General features: G+C 34.4%; 1 pseudogene; it reads left to right on the forward strand.

Moving 5' to 3' along the window:
- The first annotated feature begins 2,923 nt into the window (after nucleotides 1-2,923).
- Nucleotides 2,924-8,125, forward strand: LOC108781213 (uncharacterized; annotated as a pseudogene).
- Nucleotides 8,126-8,353: the final 228 nt, after the last annotated feature.

An 8,353-nucleotide genomic window follows, 5' to 3' on the forward strand; every position in this document is an offset into this window, starting at 1 on the left:
ATCGTATTTTTTATTTTACGCAAATAAAATAAATACTGTGCGAATTAAAATAAACACATCCGCAAGAGTTTTTATTTTTGAAAATAGCCATTGAAAATATCGTTTAAAAAGGTTATATATTACTGGCCTAAAGTATCGATTAACATTGACATTTATATGCTTATAAACATACATTCATCAGTATATGTATAATTTAACGTTTCTACGGAAAAAGCTTTCTTTTCGAAAATAATAGTATTAAAATAATAAAATATGTTCCATTCTCTCTAGACGGTTTTCTAGAAATTGTAATAATGAATTGTTAATTTTATTATTTTTATGTAGCACACACACATATAAAATTTATTGTTTACAAATATAATAAGCATTTCTATTCTCAATAAAAAAATTAATAATAGACTCATATATTTTGCGACCCATTCCAATATGAAAAATAACTTGAGATAAAAATATTTGCAAATTCTCGCAAGTGCTTTGATACGCGTATATCTCTTCATATAGAATCTCGATTGAATAACTCTCTCAGGCGTATAAGGTAGGCTTCCACTACAATGCCTTACTGATGAGTCCAGTAATGGAAGCTGGGACGAAACGCCATAATTACGTAATATTCTTCGCAATATATTAGATTAATTTAAAAGATTTTAACGAATTTATTGGCTCATTGCTCTTGTTTCTTTATAGTAGTTTTTAATAACTTGAGATACTTGCTCTGTTTACAAAGTGAACGGTCCGAGTTCTGTATTCAGTGCAATAAAATTATGTCATGCATTTTTCATTACAGATACCTTATCGATGAAACATAAAATCATAAAGAATTTCGACACATAATTCGGTCATTATTAATGTTGTTTATATATAACTATTTGAACGGTCACATTCTAAACGCAAATGTTTTATGAAATTTATATTTACTGTATATAAAGAAGCACCGTTACCTCATAAAAATAACTCATTACCGTTAACGTTCTTTTTTCTAAAAAATAACTCGTTTTCGTTACTCGTTATTGATTTGCAAAAGTAACTCGTTACCGTTATCACATTACTCAAAATATAACAAATCGTTACTTTTTTTCTTGACACTAATAGAATATTATGTACAGATTTTTTTAATAAAAATAATATCAAAATTTTATTTTTTAGTAGAGGAATAGAACTAAAAAAACGTATATATACCGGGTGTCTCAGACCACCCGTCCACCCCTTTTATCTCGAAAGCAGAGCATTTTAGAAAGAAACGTTTCAGACAAAAGTTGTTTGACTCGAAGGGGGACATAAGATGGTGCCATCGATTTGACCTTGGATAGTCCTCTGAAGGTTACGTGAAGGTCACCTTTAATTTTTTAAATGGAATTATGTAATTTTTTTTAGATAGTGTAATTCCTCTAATTATTATGCATATATAAAAGTATTAAGGTAGAGATACCAAAAAACCAATAGTTTTCGAGATATTTTACACTTTATTTTGGTACATTTTGTGTCAATATGTATCAAAATAAAGTGTAAAATATCTCGAAAACTATTGATTTTGGTATCTTTACCTTAAAACTTTTATATGCAAAATAATTAGAGGAATCGCGTTATCTAAAAAAAAATTACATAATTCCATTTAAAAAAGTGGAGGTGACCTTCATATCTTTTTAGCGCTTCCACTTAGAAAAAAAATAACGTGACTAAAACGTGTCCCCCTCGACACCGTTCCATTTTTATTTGAAACATTTTTTCGTATTGTCAAAAACAAGCGAGTTATTCAGGTGACCTGTATTTTAAATGCCCCTCCCTGTATATTATGCGTTATGTAAGAAATTCGTCTAAGACTGGGTCCACAACCTCGCTTTAAGAGGCCCTAAGCCGTAAAGCCATAAGAAATTAACCAATCATAGTTGAATGCGAGAAAAATAATCTACTGTGATTGGTCAATTTCTTACGGCTTTACGGCTTTAGGACCTCTTAAAACGAGGTTGTGGACCCAATCTAGGACTTAAAACACCTATTGTATGAGTTATCCGGACTTATACGTTTATGCGGTTATGCATTTCATGTGCGATAGGCTTTAATATTACATCTATGACTCATGTAGATAAATTCTTGATAACTCCAGTATTTTTACGCTGCATGGGAATTTACGTCGTGCGGGGAATTACGCCACAGAAATCAGAAAAAATAGTAAAGAAAACTTTTATGTTAGTATATATCACATTGTGTAGTAATCATAGAGAAATAGTAAGTACGCATTGGAGGAGTGGGGGTAGTCCACATATAGAAAAGGACGCACTCATTTGGGCCCTCGCGTTCTTTCTCGTTTCGCGTGTATGTGTATATCATATCTGGTATACTCTGAGAGAGGAGATCGAAAGAGGGAATAAAGAATTGACACCATAATGATGTAACAGTTAAAAAGTATTTGAGAGATCGCTCAATCCCCTCTCTCAGAATATACGGCTATACGCAAAACGAGAGACAACGCGACAGCCCAAATGGGTGCGTCCTTTTCTATCCCTACTCCTGAACATTCTGATAATGCGTACTCTAGTACTACTATCTCTATAGTAGTAATACTGCGTAGCGCGCGATATATATAAGCATTTTTGCGTTTCGTGCACAAAAGCCATATATAAGTACATGAGTGCAATCAATTAATTATAATTACAATTACTGACGTATCAATGTCATAAGTTCTAATGTATCGACATAGATAAATATCGCAAACGATATTAAGACGGTGACTGAAACGTATCATGAGCGGGTGTTCGATTCTATATTATTTTATAATTAAAGTTACAGTTAAAAAAAAAAACATTTTTAATTTAAGGGCTTGTCCAAGATTAGAAACAAGATACGCTTGGTAAGAATCTTGGTATCCGTTTCAAGTGTGAACGATTGTTTCGTCGTGTTTAAGTGATAAAAAAAGTGGCTACTCAAAATGAGTAATTTTACCGTGAAAGAATTAAAACAGCAACTGAGAAGTAGGAATCTTCCAGTTACTGGTTTGAAGGCGGATTTGATAAATCGATTACAAACAAATTCGTCATATCAGTCTCATACAAGGGAATCAAGTAACAGTAGACTGTCGAATTTTACTGTATTAGAATTAAAGGATCAATTGAGAGCTAGAAACCTTCCAGTTACTGGCATAAAGACGGATTTAATAAATCGGTTGGAAACAAATCAAACAGACATGTCATATAAGCCCCAGACGTTCCAGAGAAACGAACCAAAAGTCATATTACATAGTAGAGAATTGCAAACAGTGAATATTAATAGCAAATGGAACACGGCTTATGAACGACCTATGATGGACGGCATATATATCAAACCAGAAGCGCATGCTGCAAATTCAACGAATATTGCAACAAGAACATTTACCGATCATGTAAATATGATTCAATTTGAAGGTACCAAAACAATGGGTGCCGCAAAGATAACTAACATGGCAGCAAGAAGTTCTACGAATATGAATACGATTCAGTTTGAACGTACCGAAACGACGAAGGATGTCACAGAAGTAATGAACGCGACAGCAGGTAAGTCAGGTAAGGCCATCGATTTAAATATGATTTGATTTGCAGAAACATTTTGAGAGATCGCCCGACTGTGGCAGACGTGTTTTGCTTCGCAGCGATCTGAGTGTTACATCAGGTTTTTTTTCGTTATGCATTATATATTAATCAGCATGTAGCAACCGCGGCTATAAGACGTGTGTGTGAAGGAAAAAAAGCAAAAGTACAAACTGAGACGCCAGGTTCACGCAGCGTCTCACTTTGTCCTAGACAATTTGGCGTGAACCTGGCGTCTCAGTTTGTACTTTCGCTTTTTTTCCACTTTAGAGGGCAGAACTATTAGTTTTATCTATCAGGAACTATAGAACTATTGAAAATACATTCAGAACTCTCAATATTTCATGAGTTTCCACTAAATGATACGCCAGCTTCACACACACATAAGACCATGGTGTAAGAAGAATGGTGAAACATTGCGCATAGTAATGGCGGTGCCAATAAAATTTAGGTCCATATACATCCCCTAAAAATATTAATGATAACAAGGAACAATCATATTGCTTTTGAACATTTGGATCCGATTCTTATTGGTCGACTACTGCGCATCCATGATGTTGTTTCACCTTTCTTCTTACACCATGCATAAGACTTTCATCTTCTTGGGATCGATTGTGTATCTCGAAATGAAGTGAAAATTACAAGAGTGAGCAAATTTACTCTAGAATATTATTAATTTATTTTGGTCAATATTTAGTGAATTTGCTCATTTTTATCATTTTCATCTCATTTCGAGATACTCACAATCGACTCCTTGATCACTGAATACAAAAATAGCCTTAGCCGTATTTGCTTCTGGTTGGATAACGAAAAAATGGCTCATCTTATTTTTTAGCATAAGCGTGGCCGATTTTAACTGTGCTATTTGTATTTGTATTTGTCCAGATAGTGTTTTTTTTCCTCAGTCTATCTTATATCTGCTATCATTTTTTCTGCTTTTTTTTTTTTTTTATCGTACCCGGCGTGTATAGCCTAGAATTGTAAACTACAAGATTCCTCTACCAGCAGCGTAACTGAATCCAATGCATTCCAACAAAATTACTTAATATATCACTGTGCATGCTTTGATGTTCGACATATTTGACGCTCCCGTCAGGGTACCTTAGGCCGAAATCAATGCCCTATATGCATTGAAGATTAAGGGGATCCTAAAGCCTCCTGTATTACCGACTAAATCGTATAATTTTTGTATCGTAAATACTTTTTTTGTCATTCACAGGTTCGAAAATCCTTTTACAGAATTAAAGTATACGCGTGCCTGTGAGGTAGAATCTATGCTGAAAACGATAAAAAATTTCAAAATTGAGTTCTTCTTTACCATTTTTTAGTCCAATATGGCGCTCCAGAGCTGTCACGTCGTTGCATGTCGTAACAACATTTTTGTTTTATGGGCCTTCTATGAGCCTTCTACAATAAGCCATAAGTTATAAATCGGAAGTAAGAAACTAAAAATTGACGACTGTGATTGGTCCATTTCTAGCTTATGACTTATGATTTGTGACTTACGGCTTATTGTAGAAGGCCCATTATATAAAAGCTGCGCAATCTGTCCTTAAGAAATAGTAGTCCACAGATACGTAGTTTGCATGAAGAAACAGCGTGGGAGTTTTTAAAATTAGATTTAGATGTCTAATTAAAACATAATTACGATACAAAAATCTACGTATATGTGTGGCGTGCATGAGTAAGATATTGATGTAGTGATGTGTCAATGACACGTAATCGTCTATGTGTAAGATGTCTTAAGTCTCTTTAAGACGATTTTGAATATATAAGAATTGATTATGAATACCGGCCTTAAAGGTGAAATCCGTGTAATTCATGAGAGGTGTATCTTATACTACGTATTTCATATTCGCATAACGAATCAATTTTATCAAAAATGATTCGCTATTATAATTTCGTGTTTTATACTGAACTTCAGTAAAATGCGAAATCATATAACAGCGGTAGTAATGATTATCCTTTACAGTTTACACCATTAAATTTGGTACGCGTATCAAGTTGGTGCGGACTAAGCATTCGATACGTCCCTGTTTACATTGATTTATCTGTGAAAACAGGTTAAGTTAGATTTTTAATCCGGATAAAGTCTCAACTCGGTAATTTGAATTAAAAGTGACGAAAAATTTTGAGTGACTGTCGGATCGCTGGTTTAGATTCAGTCTCGGTTCTTGTCTAGTATTAGAAACATACTCAAAAGAAGGAAAAATAAGCTAGACAATAGTCATTAATTCTCTTATTGATAGCAATTATTGTGAAAATACTGGAAGAATTAACGTGCAATGTAAATATCCAATTTGCACCCTTTTTGCACGATAGTTTACTGTCGAAATAAACTTTTGATCATAATTATGTTTAATAACCTTAACTTGTAACAGCAAATAGTTTAATAGATAGTCCAAAACGAATCAAACGGTTTACAATAGAATCTTTTGATACGCGCACCAACTTTGTCTGATACTCGCGATTCGAGAGTGTCAGACCTAGAGCGCACTAAAGTAATCCCCCTAGCGTTTATACTGAGCATATCAAGTGATTTGATATGGATATGGTACTTGATTCGCGTATCGATGTACACGGTGTAAACAGTAAGCTACGCCATAATGCGCTGTAAATATATCTCATGGGACACTGTCTTAAGAAACTGTAAGACTAATGTGGTTACGTTCGTAGAAGCCAAAACGGTAGGGAGTGCCATCGAAGCGACGAATGCGGCAGGAAGAAGCTGTATGAATGTGATTCAATTTGAAGACATCAAAACTGCAGGTGTCACAGAAGCAACGAATACTACAGGTAACTCTACCGATGTAAATATAACTTTTGCAGAGACGTAAATGACAGCGGATGTTGCACAGTCGATGAATGTGACAGTAAGAAACTCTATTGATGTAAATATGGTTCGATTTGTAGAGATCAAAACAATAGCGAATGCCACAGAGACGATCAACACAGCAAAAAGCTTCATCGATGACAAAATGTATTCGTTTGGACCAATTGAACCTAAAACGATAACGAGTGCCGTAGAGATGACAAACGCAGCAGCAGGTAATTCTATCGATGTGAATATTTTGATTTATAGAGACGAAAATGATAGCGGATACCATAGAGTTGATAAACGGAATCGTATAAAATTCGACTGATATAAATAGTTCGGTTTGTAGAGGACAAAACAGTAGCAAATGCTACAGAAGCAATGAACAAAGCAGCAAGAAGCACTGTCAATGAAAATGTATTTCAATTTGGAAAGGCCAAAACGGCAGCAAGTATGCCAGCAAGAACCTGTACCAATATATTTGAAGACATCAAACCAAAAGCAGGTGTCACAGAAGCAACAAACACAACAGCAGGTATTACTAATATAAATATAATTCAATTTGTAGAGACAAAAATAACAACAGATGCTGCAAAATTGATGAATGCGACAGCAAAAACTCTATTAATGTAAATATAATTCGATTTGTAGAAACCAAAACGATAGCTAGTACCACAGCGGCGACGAATGCAGCAATAGGAAGCTGTGTTGATAAAAATATATTTAGGTTTGGAAGGGCTGAAACGGTAGCAAGTACTGCAGAGGCGACAAACATGGCAGCAAAAAGCTCTACAAATATGAATGTAATTCGATTTGAAGACATCAAAATGACAGCAAGTAACACAGAAGCAACAAACACGACAGCAGGTAACTCTAGATGTAAATATAATTTGATTTGAAGAGTCATTAACTCAGTGGATGCCGCAGAGTTAATGAATGCAACACTAAAAAAACTTTACTGGTGTAAATATGGTTCGGTTTATAGGCGCCAAAACGGTAGTGAATGCTACAGAAACAACAAATGCAACAGCAGAATGTTTTACCGATATAAATACGATTCGATTTGAAGGAACCAAAATGGCAGCGGATATCACAGAAGAAAAAAACGCGATAAAGCACTCTGTTGATGTATATATGATTTGGAGACAGGCTGAATTGAACCGAAGAGAAAAAGAACTTGCTGAGCGGGAGTTAATGTTGGCTCGAAAAGAAATTGAGATGCTTCGACAAGCTGCTGAATGGGAGTTAATGTTGGCTCGAAGAGAAATTGAGATGCTTCGACAAGCTTTAACGAATGCAACTACTCGCCCATAAAAAAAAACATGTTGCTATTTCAATGATCAGACAAGATGAACGCAGTTATAAGCAGCGACCGAAACATAAAGACAGAAGGCGTCAACTATGATCAACATTATTTTAATTGTAGTCAGCACGATTATTCGAGAACTAACTGTCTAACAAAATACAATGGTCTTAAAATATTTTGAAGGTTTAGATTCGTTATATAGCAAAGGAAAACATGTTGCCTCGGAATACCCTAAGAAAAATGAAGAAAAAGGAAATACATGTGAGTAAAAAGTATGAAAGCAGTCATTCCGTGAGGCAATCCAAACTTTTTGTGCTATCGCTATTAACATTTATTTTAGTATGGCATTAGATAACCATTGTGCGACTGATAAAATCAAATTATGAGTATCTGCCATAGATCTTTATAGATACAAATAATAATACGAGCAACCTAAACAACACGCGAGTCCGAAAACAAGAGATAAGACGAGTTAAAAACATTTTTAAGTCGTCTTTAAGACATATATCTAATTTTGAGTTTTTTGTTGTTTGATTAACCTTAAGGCTATTCATATAGTATATATTTCAAGACTAATTTAAACTTAAGGTGCTAATACGGCTGTACGATTAGTTTATGGCATCTTAAAATTGTATTTAAAACAGTCTGAAATTATTCATTACATTAATAATACAT

The sequence above is a fragment of the Cyphomyrmex costatus genome, unplaced genomic scaffold (genome assembly GCF_001594065.2).
Source record: "Cyphomyrmex costatus isolate MS0001 unplaced genomic scaffold, Ccosl1.0 scaffold797, whole genome shotgun sequence".
Taxonomy (NCBI): domain Eukaryota; kingdom Metazoa; phylum Arthropoda; class Insecta; order Hymenoptera; family Formicidae; genus Cyphomyrmex; species Cyphomyrmex costatus.